Source organism: Aquila chrysaetos, chromosome 16 (assembly GCF_900496995.4).
Source record: "Aquila chrysaetos chrysaetos chromosome 16, bAquChr1.4, whole genome shotgun sequence".
NCBI classification, from domain to species: Eukaryota; Metazoa; Chordata; class Aves; order Accipitriformes; family Accipitridae; genus Aquila; species Aquila chrysaetos.
Window position 1 is genome coordinate 10,385,047 of NC_044019.1, and position 18,743 is coordinate 10,403,789.

The following is an 18,743-nucleotide window of genomic DNA, read 5'->3' on the forward strand; positions in this document are numbered from 1 at the left end:
AAGATAAATAAGAAAGTAAATTCTTACTAGACTTAAGGAAAAGTCATACTTTTCTAAGAGTTTACATTTCTGAGAGAATAATGGTGGGGTGGAGGGGAAGTTTTGGGGTAGGGGGTGGTTGCTTTTAATTTTGCTTTTTAACTTACCTCTTCCACTGCAGGATTTAGACTATAATTACAGAACCCATCAGGCATAATGAAGTACCAGCAGGTCCCAGCTTCTGCATTTACCTCATGTCCCATTGTGCTGGGTATTCTGGATGGTGCAGAAGCTGCCATGTAATTCCTTGGCTTGGCAACAGAAATACCATCCAGTTATCTCAGTGACTGGTCTTTATTATGCTCCATCTAGTTTCCTGGTTTCATTTCAGGTTTGCTAACACCTGGTCTGCAAGTGGCAATGACAGCCATAGGTGTTTATAGGCATATAGCCATATATGTGTGTTTAAATGCACGTATGTATACACATTAAATGCTTACACAATTCTATCGCATTATGAGTTACCATCATCTGTGGGAGTGGTCTACCAGTGTTTTCCTTCATTGCATTGATTCTCAAGGTGCCCTAAATGAATGAATGACAATGCATCGACTCAGAAAGCGCACATTCTAGAGATTGTTCAGAAGTGAACCGGTTGACTTGACAAGTTCAATTTTGAAAGCAATCTTTTTCAGGGCACTGAAAGATAACAAGTGAGAAATCCTGCCCAGGAAACAAGAGAGACTCAATTTACCAACTGTCAGACAAGTGGCATTAACTTTGAACAAAATGAACACCAGGTTCTCTGAGGCTTGAGGTTTCAGTGGAGCCCAAAAGTCAGATACACATATTTGAATGATGCAGAGCAGTGGCCTTTGTGTGGCAAGGTTGTTTTTATCTCCTAAAGTAAAATAATGGCATCTATAAAGGTGACTTTGCTACAGGGAGGACTTACAACCTAGATGTTGAAACAAATATCTTGTAAGATGTGGAGAGTGATGAATTTTAACTGATTGCATTCCTCTGTTCCCTGTGAAAACCTCCCTCTACATTTCATAGCATGTTTCAGTTCAAATGGTGATCCTATTCGAGGGTGTTTCCAATTTTGTTTGAGGAAAAAAAAGGAGTGATGAGTGTTGAGAAAGATAGGATGTGTTGAGATATAATATTCTCTCTTGTAGCCTTCATGTAGTGCTTTGAGTATTAGAATTAAAACCCTACAAGTTTGGAAACGTTCATTAACTTGTTGAGCCAGAACAGGCAGAAGCAGCAGTCAAAGTTTACAAACATGATAGCAGTTTTGGTTTTTTTGGTTTGGTTTTTTGGGGGAGGGTTTTGGGTTGGTTGGTTGGTTGGTTTTGCTTTTGTTTTTTTAAAGCGTCAGCAGTCTGGCTGCTGGGTTGGATCTGCGTCAAAAGCTTTTTGGATAAACTGACACATTTATACCTCCCAGCTTGGAAGCTGGGTCTGTACCGTTTCCATCAGTTAGGGGATTTTGAAGGAACTGCCAGGCAGGTACTTTGCAGAGATACAGGAGATTATGGCTGCAGGGGATAGCACACAGCAGGTAAGAACAGCTGCAGAATGGCCCTTATCTCTTCCTGCCCGCTGTGTCCGGCGGACGTGTTGCTCTTGCTTTGACCCAATGGTCCTGCTCGCAGCGTGCGCCAGGCCTTGGCATGAGCTGTGTGTTAAGCCAAAACCTGAGCAGGAGCTGAGTAAATAGTCACAATGTGCCTCAAAAAAATCATGCAAGCACGCTAATTCTGCCAGTCGCATTCCTTGAAGTATTGACTTCTACGACAAAATGAGAGGTTTACCTACAAAAAGCCAGATTGGCCACTACATAGCTGCAGTGAGGACGATTGTGCACCAGCATGTGCTTCCTGGGGGCCTTGTCTCCAGTGATATCCCTGAATGTAAGTAAGGAGTAATTACTTGCAATGTGGGTGGTTTCATTTAAAATTCCGATAATGCTTTAAAAATGACATTTTACAAGATTAGATTTTAATTAAAAAGTCAAACCAAAGCAGAGAAGTACAAAGGGAGAGAAATGGGGAAAAAAAGCAGTGTTCAGTGGAAGTTTAGATTATGTTTTGATTTTGATACATTCCTCTGTTTTCAACAGGAAAAACCTCCTCCTCACTATGGGGGAAGGTGTTTTTCAAGCCCTGTCTTGCAAGTTCGAAATTTAAATGCAGCACCATTGCGGGTGCAGGTGACACCGAAAAACTGGAACAGCACTTAAAATACAGTTATAAAAGACCCTTCATGAAGCAGATTTAGGTAAAAAGTAAGACTCCAAATCCTGTATGCTGCCACTTTGATCTTCCTTCTGATGGAGATTACACCTAGCAAATTCAATGTCAGGATCAGATTATAATCTATGGGTTTTTATTTGCTTTACTGTTTAGCATGTTGTGCATCTTAAGCATGGCAGGTCATTCCAGTTTTGATGTGAATATAGGAGGTACAAAATGGGCTTGTTTATTAATAGGCTAAGAGTACAGGATGAGAGGAAGAGGGAAAGCTATTGATTTGTGATACATGGGAGTGTGCTTGAAAGAGGATTATGTGAGGTGCTTTAAAAAGTGGTTATGCAGTCTTCTGCTGGTTTCCTGTGAGGGTTGGTAAATATTTACAAGGTATGGGATAGCCACCACAAATCAGTAGTAGATTCATTGCAACAATTTAAAAAAAAAAAAAAAGTTTAAAATATTTGGTGTTTCTATCCATTTCTCTGAGAATGGGTTTGGGTAGAAGGTTTGTGATAAAAGGCTGTATTGACTCCTGGTGTTATGGATTCTCACTAGTAGCTCTTACTGTGCCATGTTGAAGAACTGTTCCTGTTGTGTAGGGACTAAAATCCAGGGATGCAGCTGCAGGGAATGACCTATGTTGGTAGGTGGGAGGTGAGGGAGGTGGCTAAGTAAATAGAAGCTTCTTCTGCAAACCATATCTTCTCTCCCAGCATAGACACTAAAGACAGTTTGGGTATTTAGAATACTAATAAGATAAGAAGCAATTTTTTTCTTCTGTTAAACCTATGTGATCTCTAGAATGAAGCACATCTCACTGTGTTCTTGAATCTGTATAAGAACCTGTCAACTTTTTAGCCTTTGACCCCGTAGATTACAGACAGCTGTAGCTCCCAACTGTGCTAGACACTCTTGTACTAGGGACGTACAGACATATACTTATGGAAGAACACTGCTTCAGAGATCTCATTTTGTGAGCATATTAAGGCACTCACAAAGTGAGTAAATGCAATTGGTATCTAATGCTATGATTTCCTGGATGCCTGCATGATTTTGAAAAAGGATCTTATGTTCCTGGATCAACAGAATGGAATTCATCTGAGCCATCTGTATAGCCTCTGCCAAAGTAAGCAAGCACTTTGTTCAGGATGGATAGGCAGGGCAGGTGAGGTGGAGGTGTCACACTACATGTAAGGGAGAGGTTTGATTGTACAGCCCTTACAGTTAGTGATGATGTTGTTGAGAGCCTCTGGGTGAGGATTAAGGGGATGGAAAACAAAAGAGATGTTGTAGTGAGTGTCTACTACTGATCGCCCAGCCAGCATGTAAGCACTGATTACTTATTCTATAGGCAATTAGGAGAAATTTCTGGATCGGTAGCCCTGGTCCTTATGGGAGATTTCAACTTCCCAGAAGTCAACTGGGAACATCATATTGCTGTGACGAGCAGGTCTTGGAAAGTCTTCAAGTTTGTAGGAGGTAACTTCTTGTCACAGATATGCAGTGAGCCAACTAGGAAAGGTGCCCTCCTAGACTTGCTGTTTCTGAATAGAGCAGGACTTGTGGGGGATGTGAAGGTAGGTGGCTGTCTCGGCCTCAGTGATCATGAAATGGTGAGTTTAAATTTTTCAGTGTAATAAGAAAGAAGGACAGCAGGGCTACTACTCTGGACTTCAGGAGAGCAAACTTGAAGCTATTCAGGGAGCTATTTAGCAGAGTACCCTAGGAATCTGCTTTTGAGGGCTTAGGAGTCCACGAGTGCTGGTCAATCTTTAAGAACCACCTTTTAGAATCATAGGAGCAGGCAATTCCACTGTGTCGTAAATCAAGCAAGTGGGGCAGAAGACCAGCTTGGCTGAACAGGGAACTCCTCGTGAAGCTCAAGAGGAAAAAGAAAATGCAAGATCTCTGGAAGGTGAGGTCAGGCTTCACAGGAAGAGCTGTGGTTCGCTTATACATGGAGAAGACACGAAAGGCAAAAGCTTAGTTAATTCTGAAACTGGCCAGTGTTGTTTCAGATAATAAGAAGGGCTTTTTAAAGTATGTTAATAGTAAGAGGAGGTCTAAAGAAAACATTGGACCGATACTTGTTGAAGATGGTCATCTGACTAATAGGGATGAATAAAAAGTGGAGGCATTCAATGTGTTTTTTGCCTCAGTCTTTAATAATACTGACAGACCTTTGGGCTGCCCAGTCCCCTGAGTCAGAGGACCACGAATGTGGGAACAGTGACTTTCCATTTGTGGACACTGAAATTGTAAGGGACCAGCTGTATCAGCTGACTGTTCACGAGTCCCTGGGGCCTGATGGGATTCATCCCAGAGTACTAAAGCAGCTAGGTGATGTTATGGCAGAACCCCTCTCGATCATCTACCAAAGGTCTTGGGACTCCAGGGAGGTCGCTGCTGCCTGGAAGCTAGCCAGTGTTATTCCAATCTACAAAAAGGGCGTGAGGGAAGACCCAGGGAACTACAGACCTGTTAGTCTAACCTCAGTTCCTGGAAAAATTATGGAGAAGATTATACTGGGTACTCCTGAAAGGCAATTAAGGAATAGCACAATCATCAGGCACGGTCAACATGGGTTCACAAAGGGTGACTCCTGTTTAACTAATCTGATATCCTTCTATAATAAGCTCACCTGCCCAGTGGATGAAGGGGAGGTGGTGGATGTAGTTTTTTTAGTTTTTAGAGAGGCTTTTGATACTGTCCCTCACAGCATCCTTCTGGACAAGTTGCCCAGCTGTGGGATGAGTGGGTTCACAGTGCGCCTGGTGAAGAACTGGCTGAAGGGCAGAGCTCAAAGTGTTGTAGTGAATGGGGCTACATCTGGCTGGGGACCGGTCACCAGCAGTGTTCCTCAGGGTTCAATCCTAGGGCCAGTGCTGTTCAATGTATTTATCAACAATGTGGATGCAGGAGTTGAATGCACCATTAACAAGTTTGCTGATGGTACCAAACTGGGAGGTGCTGTTGACTCCCTTGAGGGACAGGAAGCCTTGCAGAGTGTTCTAGATAGATTGGGGCATTGGGCTATGATTAATGGGATGAAATTTAACAAGTGGAGACCAGTGATGAGCGGCATTCCTCAGGAGTTGGTGTTGGGACCGGCGCTGTTTAACATCTTTGTTGGTGACATGGACCATGGGATTGAGTGCATCCTCAGCCAGTTTGCCAATGTCACCAAGCTGTGTGGTGCAGTCAACAAGTTGGAGGGAAGGGATGCCATCCAGAGGGACCTTTACAGGCTTGAGAGATGGGTCTGTGTGAACCCCATGAAGTCTGACAAGGCCAAGTGCAAGGTCCTGCACATGGGTCGGGGCATTCCCAAGCACAAATAAAGGCTGGGCAGAGAATGGATTGAGAGCAGCCCTGAGGAGAAGGACTTGGGGGTGTTGGTTGATGAGAGGCTCAGCATGACCTGGCAATGTGCACTTGCAGCTCAGACAGCCAACCTGGGCTGCATCAAAAGAAGTGTCACCAGCAGATCAAGGGAGGTGATTCTCCTCCTCTACTCTGCTCTCGTGAGACCCCACCTGCAATGCTGTGTTCAGCTCTGGGGCCCCCAACATAAGGAGGACATGGACCTATTAGAGCAAGTCCAGAGGACATCCACAAAGATGATGAGAGGGCTGGAGCACCTCTCCTATGAAGACAGCCTGAGGGAGTTGGGGTTGTTCAGCCTGGAGAAGAGAAGGCTCCGGGAAGACCTTACAGCAGCCTTCCCGTACCTAAAGGGGGCCTACAGGAAAGCTGGAGAAGGACTTTTTACAAGGGCATGTAGTGATAGGACAAGGGGTAATGGCTTTAAACTGAAAGACGGTAGATTTAGGTTAGATGTAAGGAAGAAGTTCTTCACTGTGAGGGTGATGAGGCACGGGAACAGGTTGCCCAGAGAGGTTGTGGATGCCCCATCCCTGGAAGTGTTCAAGGCCAGGCTGGATGGGGCTTTGAGCAACCTGGTTTTGTGGAAGGTGTCCCTGCCCATGGCAGGGGGCTTGGAACTAGATGATCTTTAAGGTCCCTTCCAACCCAAACCATCCTATGATTCTATGATTCTAAGTCCAAATGCTGGATCCTGCACCTGGGACAGAGTAACGCCAGGCACAAGTATGTATTGGGAGAGGAGTGGCTGGAGAGCAGCCCTGCAGAAAGGGATCTGGGGGTGCTGGTTGACAGCAGCCTTGACATCGGTCAGCAGTGTGCCCTGGCAGTCAAGAGGGCAAACCGCATCCTGGGGTGAATCAAACACAGTATAACCAGCCGGTCAAAAGAGACGATTATCCTGCTGTATTCAGTGTTGGTGCAGCCTCACCTTGAATACTGTGTGCGGTTCTGGGCTCCACAATTTAAGAAGGATGTGAAGGTCCTTGAATGCGTCCAGAGGAGGGCAACAAAGCTGGTGAAAGGGCTGGAAGGCATGTCCTATGAGAAGCGGCTCAGGACTTTGTGTTTGTCTAGTTTGAAGAAAAGGAGACTGAGGGGTGACCTCATTGCTCTCTGCAGCTTCCTGAGGAGGGGAAGTGGAGAGGGAGGTGCTGAGCTCTTCTCCCTAGTACCCAGTGATAGGAATGGTTCAAAGCTGTGGCAGGGGAGGTTTACACTGGGCATTAGGAAGCATTTCTTTACTGAGAGGGTGGTCAAATGCTGGAACAGGCTTCCTAGAGATGTGGTTGATCCCCCTTAACAACCTGCTTTAACTTTTGGTCAGCCCTGAATTTGTCAGGCAGTTGGACTAGATGATCATTGTAGGTCCCTTCCAACTGAAATAGTCTATTCTATACCCCTTGGATGTTATCTCTCTCCTCTTACAGAAAGTATTGAGAACAGATCAGATGAATTGTCTGAAAGGTGCTGACAAGCGGAAGGGTAATAGCAGGGAAAAGCTTAGACTGGACATCAGAAGTTAGATGACAGGAGACTCACCCTGTCTGTTTTTGAAACACTATTGAGATGGTCAAAAATGGGAAAAGAAAACAAAAGCAATGAGGCAACATGCAGAGTCACCAAATGAGCAATGGTTTGAGAGAATATGGTCTAGTGTTTTAATCCTTGAAACATGCTGTTCATCTGGAGAGTCACCCAAATGCCTTACAGCAGCTGGGCAATCCTCTTCAAACCATAAGCACATGTGAAAGCTATGCCAGAGGAAACAGCAAATGAATTGTCAAGACCCATGTCCTGACTGAGTGTAACACAGAGACATGAGAGATCAGTTTCTTGGAGGAAGGTATCTTTTGAGCCATTTTAATCCTATATGTTCAGCAAATGTTTCCAAGAAAACCCTGTACTCTCCCCTTTCCTCCTCCATCAATATTTATTTTAAAATCCATTTTCTAGAGAGCTATAGGTCATTGTTTGTTCTGCTGTATGTCTTGGCATTGGCTAAAAATCCCGTGATTTTAGTGCAATGACAGAGGTAAAGGAAGATCTGTGGAAAGATCTGCCAGAATTGGACTGAAATGTGAAAACACCTCCATGCCCTGTAAACCCAAGCTTATTGATACATAGAGAAGTCTAAGAGAGATGGTGTCAGCCGGGAGCTGGAGAATCATTACACCTTAATCACTCTTTGGTTGCTCTGGGGAGAAGAAACAATTCCTCAACTGGTCATCAGTTTTGTTTAACAATTTATTTTAAAGAAAAAAAACAGAAACAAAAAGAGATCCAAAATTAAGGGGGAAATAAGATTTTTCAAGATTACTCAGGTGTTTGTTGGTTTGGGGGGGTGTGTGTTTGGGTTTTTTGTTTTTGTTTTTAAAATTAGCAGTATTCTAGAAGTAAAAAGAAATCCTAGCCCAGAAAGAGTTGAATAAGCACAAAGTCATTATTGAGGCGGGGAAATGCTTGTGGCTCAGGGTCAGGTTTTTGATTATGGACCAAAGAATCTTCTCTTTTTTATTAGATGAATGAGGTTAGTGTGTGACAACTATGGCATTGTTTTGTGAAATATAGCCCTTAGACGACTTTTTGAAGGGAGAAAAAAAAATCCTGCTTGATTTATGGAGAAAAGAGCCTTAAGCTGTAGGTGACATTAGCAATGAAAATGTCAGGCTCTGTAGTGTGTAATACATGACTGTGCTGTGATTTCACTGTATTTAATGTTATGGGACAATAACCAGGACTTCTGCACTTCTGATTACTCATTTTGAATCCAGCTTTTCAAAAGAGAGTGACGGTTTCCTATTCCTATGGAACAAAGTGCAGCTACCTTAACTACTGCAAACTTTGGCCTTCCTCCACAGAATTCAGCAGGATTTACTCATCTCCTATGGGAGAACAATAAAACCTTAAGGATATGTGTAAAGAGGGAATTTTCAGAGAAAACTTATTCTATTTGCATCAGCTTAGTTACCAAGCTATCTGCTGGAAAGCTCTTCTCTGTTCCTGATTACAAGGGATATCTTTCATTTTCATCCAAAATCTGTTTACGTCCTGCACAGATATTTTGTCCTTCCACTTCTACTCTTAAAAAAAAGAAAAAAAAAATGATATCTATATATCTATCTATCTATATATCTCGAGATTGAAAGCTCTCAATACAGGGGCAACAGCAAGAGTACTTTACACTGAGGAAGGATGACTATGGCATTCACAAGTGCCTTGCATGATTGACTTTTTTTGCATTGCATGTTTTCACTTTTCAGCCCCTTCTTACATTATGGCTGAGAGAGATGCTGCTGAATATCTTTGTTCTTATTCACCGGTACATCAACAAATGATAAACAACAAAAATTTGTTTTCCCTGGGAAGAAGTCTTCCTGTTCTTCAGCAAGGATTGAGGTGGCTGGTGCAGATCGAATCATTACAGGACCTCACATTAGGTTAATAGAAGATCATGGAAGTGGCTTAACGCTTCAGCAGTTTTATTACTGGAATTGCAGAGCTGAATGTTCAACAGCAGAATGAAATCATCTCAGCCTTACATTGTGCCTCTGCATCCACTCAGAGGTGGCAGAGCATCGGCAAGAACAGGAGAAGCTGCAAATGGATGTGCCAGAATTTCATCATAGCCAAGAGGTGGTGCTTATGTAGGAACAGGCAAGTGACAAAAATAACAGCAGTATGTAATACTGGAGTGACTTTTTGGAGTTGCTTCTGACTATCACCTGCTGACTTCATGGAGGTTAAACCCATATAATGGATGGCAAGTTACATCCAGCTGACTCTGCTCTACTAACTGGCCTTGCTGCTTTAATTTTTAACTATCCCCAGTGTCTTACATGGCTGCATAATTACAGTAGGAATTGTGGTCCAGTTGGTTTAATACTTTTGTATAAGGTAGTGCACAGAGTTACCATTAAATCTGGTTTTATTCCTGTTTTTTATTTTGGTATTAAAACATGGAAACACTGGTTCAGTTCAATTCTGCTCATTCGTTAAACTCTGTTGTGATACAGGAGCTGAGTTCTAATGAGCAACTTGGCTGATACGTTTGCAGGCACCTTTTATGGGAGGAAAACGTGAGTTGGAAATAAAATTTCAGTCTCAGGCTGCCATGGGCCTGTCATTATAAAGACAGTTTAAAAATAATGAAAATATTCTCACTGGTTAAAAGTTTTGAATGAGCTATGTGAATTACAAGTGTTAATGCTGGGTTTCCAAAGTCACTTAGGATCAGTTTTATGAAGATACTGCAGTATGTAAAGTTGCAGGTAGATATTTTGTGGAATTAACAAACTTAAATGTCATTGAGGGCTTCAAAGATGAGATTTTAAAAAAAAAAAATTTGGCACTTGGCCTGAATCTTTTTAATGAGACCCAATTTTCTAAGGGAAAGGAAATAGCACTTTCAAAAGTTGAGCTCTGTAAACTGTTTGAAGCTGTACATGAAGAATAGCAAGACATATTACTGCTGTACTTGTTTCTGAAAATGGTACATTTAAGGCATTTCTGAAAAAGGAAGAGGGAAAATTGTATCCGGTTAGAATAGTAGCAGGAAGTTTAAGACCTATGGGAAAACTCCCTTTGATGTAATGAGGAGTAGTGATATTATCTGTGAAAGTGGGATATGGATGAGATTTCCTTATTCCTTTGACTAAAACAAATGTTTGGATTTCTTCTTATTTCATTGGTTGAGCTGAAAAAATGGAGACTTTTCTCTTGTTGCATTTCAGCTCAAACTATGTAGCACAGCCTCTGAATGGAAAGTAGAATAATATAAATGAAAGAGAGCTAAAAATAAAATTAAAGTCATTTCCAGCTAGCTCTATATAAGCACTAAAAACAGAAATAAAGGAGATCTCATAGTTTCACCATAGTATCCAGCAATGAAAATCAATCAATTTGAACCAGGTTCATAGTATTAAAACAAACCATCAACTCATAGTAGGAAGTAAAACAAGAGGTGCAACATTCACAGTAAGGAAAGCAGATGGAAAGAGTAAGCAGATGAATGGGAATATTTTAAATACATTTTTGTGTGTGTGTCCATGATCTTTTATTACAAGAGAAAATCCCGTCAATTAAATTTATATTGTTCATTGAAAAACAATTACATGTACTACACAGTGGGAACGTGTGCTGGATTGACCCCAGCCAGCAACTAAACATCCACCAGCCGATTGCTCACTGCCCGCTGCCCCCCCAACAGGATGGGGGAGAGAATTGGAAGAGCAAAAGTGAGAAAAATCAGTTTAATAAGTGAAGCAAAGCTCTGTGTGCAAGCAGTGTGAAATAAAGAATTTATTCACTACTTCCCAGCGGCGCGCAGATGTTTAGTCGCTTCAAGCATGGTGCTTCCTTGGGAAGACGAATGCCCTAACAGCAAATGACCCACCTTCATCCTCCTTTCCCTGAGTTTTTATTGCTGAGCATGACATCGTGGGGTATGGGATATCTCTTTGGTCATTTGGGGTCAGCTGTCCCGGCTGTGTCCCCTCCTGACTTCCAGCCCAACACTCAATGAGAACATTGCCGTTCAAGCCTACTTTGCCTGGTTTTACTCCCAAGAGTCTAGCTGCTGCTGCAGTTCCTATGCCTAGTGGTTGCCATCTATGCTGGTCAGAAGAAGATGCTGCTAGTGTCTGCAGCTGCTGGAGGTTTCTGCTGTACCTTGTCATTCTCAAGACATCCAAAGGTTTCACTTGGCCATTTTGCCAGACTACAGTTTCACCATTTTCTCGGATCAACTGAATTCTGTAATAAATCCTTCAAGACATGTATCTCTTTGGTCACAACTGGAGATGCTTTGTCTTTTTAACTGCTGGAGAGGCTTGGTTTTTGTTGCTAATTTATTTTTACCAGCTGAAGTTTCGCAGTTTTGTTAGAAGTTAGTTCCCAGTGTGTACATTGCTAATATGGGATGGCATATTCATCCCTTCAGCTATCAACAGAGGCTGTCTGGCTGGACTTGAAGTTAGTTTAACACGTTTTGATTGCAACAAAGGACTCTAAATCCTCAGCATCATTGTTTCCTTCATTTGGACATGCTGAATTCCACGTGCATGTGAATTTCATGTTTTGGAATAGCTTAATTTTGGGAGTTATAAAGATGCCCTGTCTCTTAAGTGGTGGTTGCCACTTAAGATAGAACTGGACACTCAGTGCGGCTGGGTACTTTTGTTTCCAATGCATAGGCTGTGGCTGTGTCCAAAGCACATGCGTTAGGGCTTTTGATCAACACTGGAAATATGCAGGAGGCAGCTCTGAGTTGCACATCAACATTGCATTTAAATAAGGCATTTGCTAATTTTTCCACTACTGCTGAAAAGGCCAACCCTAATGGTAGCTTTGGTTTTAAGTGTTTGGATTTTTTTTCCCCTGTAATTACACACTTCTGTAATATATCTATATGTATCTATTTTAAATTGAGCGGACACCTATGCATACCTTTAGCTTACTTCTTCCTGAAAATGCTTGGTTTAGAATGATAAAAACAAAGAGTAAACAGACATTATTCATAATTGGTACAGAATATCTCCCAGAATACAAGAAATATGGAGCTCTTGAGAGCTGAGAACTGTCTTTATACCATGTCCTTATTAATGTCTTACCCCTCCCCACTCTTTTAATGGAGAAGATCTATTTTTAAAGTTTTAAAAATTTGTTTAAAGTTGCTATTTCAGTATACATTTTCATATTTTCCTTTGCCTGAAGCAGCCGATATCCCCCTGAATCCTGAACAGGATATTTGTCTGTGATATTGAACAAGCCTTATAGCTCTGCCTGTGTAAACACAATTCCAGTTGCTTCTGAATGCCCTAGCAGTGTGTCAGAGTTAGGTAAATAAACTAACTACATTAATTGCTCCTACATCCCTTGAGTGCTTCCACTTTGTGGGTTTTACAGTAATGTTAATGTATTGTAATCCATTATTATCTGCAAAATTAAAATTTTCTTTCTTTGCCTGCATCTGCCACTGTTAATTCAGAAACGCTAATAAATGCATTAAAAGAGGGAAGTAATAAGCAAAAGAAAGTCCCTCTGGGAATGTATAATTTCACTTTTACTCATGACTCTTCATGCTGGGTTGGAAGAAAATAAACAGTGTAAACATGCAGTGTTAGCACACCACTAAAGTGAGACTACAAAGCAAAGTTGTAAAACCCTTCTGTAGCTGCTGCACTTGCATTTATTATAGAAATGGGTAGAATGAGACTAAGTAAGTGCAGTGATGCGCTGAAAGCAGGTCTCAGGCTCACATCAAAGGTCTGGTGCTCATGTGGAAGCTGTGAGCAGTGTCATGCATTGGAATGGGAAACTGGGTCAGTTGTTTTTATCCAGGAAAATGATAAACCATCAGAAAGCTGAGATCATCAAGGAAAGAAGGAAAATCCCACAGGGACCCGTGTGTGGACACAGCATATCGCTAAGAAAAAAGGTGGTTGAATGGGCAGATGAAGCTTTATCAGTCCCAATAGTTTTGATTTGAACACAATTGCCTTACCACCATTTGGGAGCTGGCCGATACTAAACATGCATTTCTCCTGCTAATTTTAATTGCCAGAGGGCATTAGGAGATGTCAGATACAGGTATTTAGTTTAGCCATTGTCTGACTTCAAAGGAGTAGGTGAGCATGAGACAGCCATGACACATTGAACAACTCGAATAAGAGAGAGATTCGCAGAATAAAGGCAGAAATCAGGATGGGAGCAATATGGTGAAAAAGAAGGAAAGAAAGTGGAGGGGAAGTGGATGTTTTGGGAAGCCTTTATATTTAAAACTTTTTTTGCAAGGCTGGGCTTGCTCAGAAATAGAAGCTGAACTGCCTGGAGCAGAAGAAACATTTGAAAGCAGCGTGGCCACCCAAGAGGACCCAGGAAGATAGCTACGTATAGGGTATGTACAGGGAAGCATGTGGCAGAAGAAGCGAATGTGCTTAATTCCATTTGCCAGTGTTGTACTGTATCCTGCTGGGGCTTCAGTGGGTCTTCCATGGCCTTTCAGAGGAGATGCTGGTTCAACACCTCACTGCGGATGACACACCTGACAATTGCAATCTACTCAACAGCCTGTCTCGCAGCACCCTGGCCTCGCGGGGGTTCTTCTGTCTTCTCTGCCAAGGAAGCAGCTACAGGAACGCTTGCAGGCTGAAGTGCCAGGGCACCAGCTGTGTAGGGCAGGTAAATAGCAGTCCAGGGGATAGGAAGTGGGCCTTTCCCAGTGGGTGGGATGTGGCAAATGTCCTGTTATTTCAGTGAGATAATCTTTGCCATTAGTCTAATCACTGTAATTGGTCATGCTGTGCTCCCTGGTGATGTCCCCTGGGATGTGTTTCAAAAATTTCCTCCTGTTATGTGGCTGGAGGGTGCTGGATTTGGGAGTAAAGAACAGCAGCACTGTTACTGTTATCCACCATAACAGGAGAGATCTGAGCAAGGAGGCAGTTACAGAACATGACTTTCAGCAGCCGCAATAAAAAGATATGCATGGGGGAGTGTGGGTGAAAGTTAGGAAAGGAATAAGCTCATTGTGCCGGATGGGATGTATATATTTATACAGGGGCAAGTTAGCCCCTGCTGGGTTATTTGTCTCAGGGGGTTTCCATCTTTAGCATACATTCTAGAGGAAGAGTGTCAGTCTACAGCTGCTAGGGTACTTACAAATCCAGGAACAGGCATGTAAAGTTCAGTGATAGGGTTTTTATGCAGACATAAAGCAATTGCAGTGAAATACAGGAGGTTCTTTAATTTCATGAGGCTTAAAAATGGGTATGGCCCACAAGGCCGTACAAATCCCTCTTGATTTTCTAATGTGCAGCAACATTGGGCTTTGCAGAATAAATGGAGTTAATAATTTCTAGGAGTTGGTCTGATCCATTGCTTGAGAAGCTGAGAGCTAGGGCTTGTTCCCTTGAGTCAGTTGTAACTCCTTTCTTCTGTCTTAAAATGTTAATAAACAGAGCCATGGAACTTCATGGGTGTTTGTAAAGCTTTGTGAATTGCTGCAATGAAATATTTTCCTATATAAAGTATACAGTATTATTCTTAGACTCCTGTGGGGTAGAGTACCCTCTTGTGTGTATTGGACTTGAGGGCTGAATAGTAATTGTTGAAGCCTTGAATATTTACAGTGAATTGCGGAAGAAGAATGGAAGAATAGATAAACTTTCCATTAATGTAGGTAAAGAAACAGATATGCATTTAGTGAACATAAATGTGTATTTGCCAGCCTTTCAAGAATGTAAAAAATGCTATTAAAGTAGAACAAAGCAAGTTTAACATTAAGTGGAGCTCCTCTGTAGGAATAAGATAAATATCAGACAATATGTAACTGCAAAGCCCCTCAGAAAAGCAATACTACAGAAATACACACACTCGTGTCCCACATTTCATTAAAAAGCATCAAATGTTGTGAATGTGCTATCAGCAACATCTGTTTCCTGAGTTCTCATTAGGAGATGCTGATCTACATTTAGCTATATTATTGTCTCACTTCCAGAAACCTCAGGTTTCTGCTCCTTTGAAGAGTGTACCAGAAATGCTTTTGGTTTCAGAGCAGTTCATCATTCCGTAGTTTCTCTACTCCTCCCACTGCCTTGTACTTATGAGGCAAAATGTTTCTTGCATAGTTCAACAACTATGCTGGCTTATGTGCAGACTGAAGATTTTAGTAGGCAGAGGAAGTGCTTCCAAAGAGGAGCTCTGATTTTTAAAAGTATCTGCAAAAATGACAGCAAGATGGTCCATATTTGTTGTGTCCCCATGATTTCTTAGTTTAGCCAGGAAAAAAGAAATATACTCTCATCCTTTTAGTACGTTATGAAAGTTTGACACTAACATAATTCTAATGAAATCAGTAACAATGCAGTGCTGTAAAATAAGTATAATATAATGGAAACAAGCATAGGGGTCCTACTTACCAACTCAGAGCTAAACTTTTAGTGTGAGCATCAAGTTTGGTATTTTTGGTCCATCAATGACAATATTTTGTGTATAAAACTTTTAACATTAGAGTACTATAAAACCACTGTGACTTCTTTTCATATCCCTGGCATTGCAGAGATCTAATGCTGGTGTCTAACTGATGAATTAGACACTTCTACATCATTGTTACAAATATACCATCACTGGTGCTGTATCTGTAAGAGTAATTCTGGCAATAAGCATTAAGTGATATCATCACTCTTCCAGACAGTCTCAGGAGAAGCCAAAGGATGATGTCATGTCTAAGCAGTCCTTTAATCCTAGATGTATCTTTTAATGTCCTGGTTTACATGTGTTTGTGCAATAGTGTGAAGAATCACAGTCTACACTGAAGCTATATGGCTTTTTTTTCTTGGGCTGTCAATTTTTCCACGTCAGCAGTAGAAACAAATACTTTTCAAGAAAAATTATTTTTTAGATCAATCTCTATATATCTGCATACATATATAGATCATACACATGTATGTTTGGTTTAGCTTTTATATAATTTGGCTGGTTTTTTCATACCCATGTCCTAGTCCTAGAAAAAGCTTAGACGAGATTACGTCACAAAGGTTTCTTGGATTGAATGAGCTTTGTTGTGATTTGTTTGTTTGCTTGTTCATTAGAACTTTCCTATACTAATAGCAGCCTTAACACAGTTGCATTTCTATTGCCAGAAATGCTTTTGCTGAAAGAATTGAGTTTTTTTTAAAGTCTACACACTAATATAAATCATACCAACAAAAGACAATGTCATTGCTATAGGCTGTGCCTGTGATAGAATTAGCTGTTTCAGTTGTGCCAAGATGGGTTGTACTTGCATAATGATACCAGCAAACCATTTCTGAAGTAGACCTTGCCTGAGGCACACGTTTAACTTTACACACTGCAAATAATTTCACTGATTTCAGAAAGTAATTGTAAGACAAAATCTTGGCCCCCGCATTCCACAGACTTCAGTGGAGCTAGAAGCCACCCATGGGGTATAAAGCATTTTCATACTCTGGACTACAGCTGATAGAATCCCTGGGGCTACAACAGAGGTAGAAATTGATCTTTTGATATTGAAGAAGAGGTGAGAGAGACTTGTGGGTAAACTGTGGAAAACTTAGCAACAATACGTAACTTATTATTGATGTGAAAAAGAGAAGGGAATGAACAGAGGCTTGCATAGAAAGTAATAACATTGCCAAAGGGACGGTCTAGGAAAAATGGCCATTAAAGCAGCATTTTGGCTAAATAGCTCTGGAACAAGATTGCATTTGTCAAGAGAGTTTTATCTCTGCAGATGATAGGATGCTATGGATGGCCTATTAGCGCACTATGTGGAAACCATCTGCCAGGCTAAGGTATAGCTTAGGTACAAGATACAAGAATCAAGAGTGAGCTCCAAGATGATGATATTCAAGTTATGGGCTGGTGCAACAGGAAGATGCTGTTATTGTTCACAAGTCATGAGGAAAGGAGATAATGGGCAGGAGAGTCTTGGGAAGAAAATTAAGATATCTGCTTTAGCCATGATAACTTCATAGTGATTGCTAAACACATACATAAAAATATAAGAAAACAAGCTGAGACTCCCATTTGAACAGAAGGTGTGTCACTTTGTAAGTCATCAGGATAGCTGGATTTGTGTTTGCAAATGAAATGAAATGTGGAAGGGAAAGAGAAGGAACAAAAAGGCCAATGTAACTATGGAAGAAAACTGAAAGGTGTGGAGCATGAGGAGAGTTCAGTAGAGGACACACTGAGGGAGCACTCGGAGAACTCGGAGAAGGATTCAGGGAATGGTATCTCTGAAGCCGTGAAAAGAAACGGCACAACAGCAGGAGCGTGGCCAAAACTACTGAAGGGCCTAACTAAGAAGTTATAAAGGTATTGTTAGAAGTCGTTCCCATTTAGTGTAAGAGCATAAGCAAGATGTTTCTAGGCTGGATTTGTTTGAAAGGAATGCTAATCACTGTAGTCATTTCAGAGTGGCTTATGTGTTTTGGCATGGGATTTTCAAGATATTTGAAGTTTATTTGTATTATGAAGGGACGAGCTGGAAGGAGGGAAGCCTGGTTGCAGGGGAGGTCCAAGAAGAAGAAGAAGAGATCACCCTCATGAACAGGGTTGGTTAGAGGAGGAGACCCTTTCTTGCAGTCATCAATGAATGATCCCTTGAACAAGAAAATCAATGACTTGAACTGTAAATGAGACAGTGACATTGGGCTAGTCAGGTAACCCTATAGTCTACAACATACATTTAATGAGAACTTGGCTCTATAAGTTTGACTACTTTTTGTGATCTGTTTGAGTGAACATATGTCTAACTCTGGGTGCATTTAAAAAATGTTTTTTCTGGCATTTGAAGGGCGTGATGGACATGTACATGAAATCCTGAGGGCTAAAGCAGAGTGAGAGCAGTGTCTTCCTGATGTCATGTATCAAATATTGCATGGGACAGGCTGAGCTGCTGTAAATGCCACATGAAGCTCTTAGCCGTCCAGGAATTATTCCGTGCCTTTCTGGTATCTTAGGCATGCGTTCATGCCTTAGCTGAGAATGCTTATCCTGTGCCCCAGGAGACACATGCTCCTGGTCCTTCTCAGCCAGTTTTGCACACTCTTGTGCAGTTATCACTGGTACAAGTTAGATTACTTATTTTGCTGCTGTTGTCCTTCTTAAAGTGTATTTTGCAGAGATTTAACAGAAATTTTCATCACCTCTTAATACAGTCAGGTTGCTGTGTTCAGATGGGCCAACTGAGGCATTGCATTAATACTGATACAGATGGGGACTTGTTGAATAATGGTATAATGTGAATGGTTTCAGCTAATTAGCACCTGTGTTTCTGTTCCATTTTATTTTCTCCAAGCGAATGCAGTAATGGACTGTCCCTGAAGTTGTTGGAAGACAAGTAGATAGCAAGGGTTTCCTGTCCATAAACACCACTGTGAAAATGCAGTGACTCTGTTCTGCTCTTCCTGAGTATGCTCAGTGCCCGTTAGCTTTAATGGGACTTACACATGTGCTGCAAGTGCAATGTGCCCCACAGCCTCTGGGTAGTAGAAACCCTTATCTTGCATTTCCATATTGCGGCATGGAACAAAAGCTATTGTAAAAACAAATCCACCCCCCACCCCCCCCCCCACCCCCACCCCCCCCCACCCC

The 18,743-nt window shown here is 41.7% G+C and overlaps 1 protein-coding gene across 2 annotated transcripts in view; it reads left to right on the top strand.

The window, feature by feature from the left end:
* Positions 1-18,743, top strand: part of TSPAN4 (tetraspanin 4) — a 477,301-nt gene that overhangs the window by 183,145 nt on the left and 275,413 nt on the right. The window lies entirely within an intron of this gene.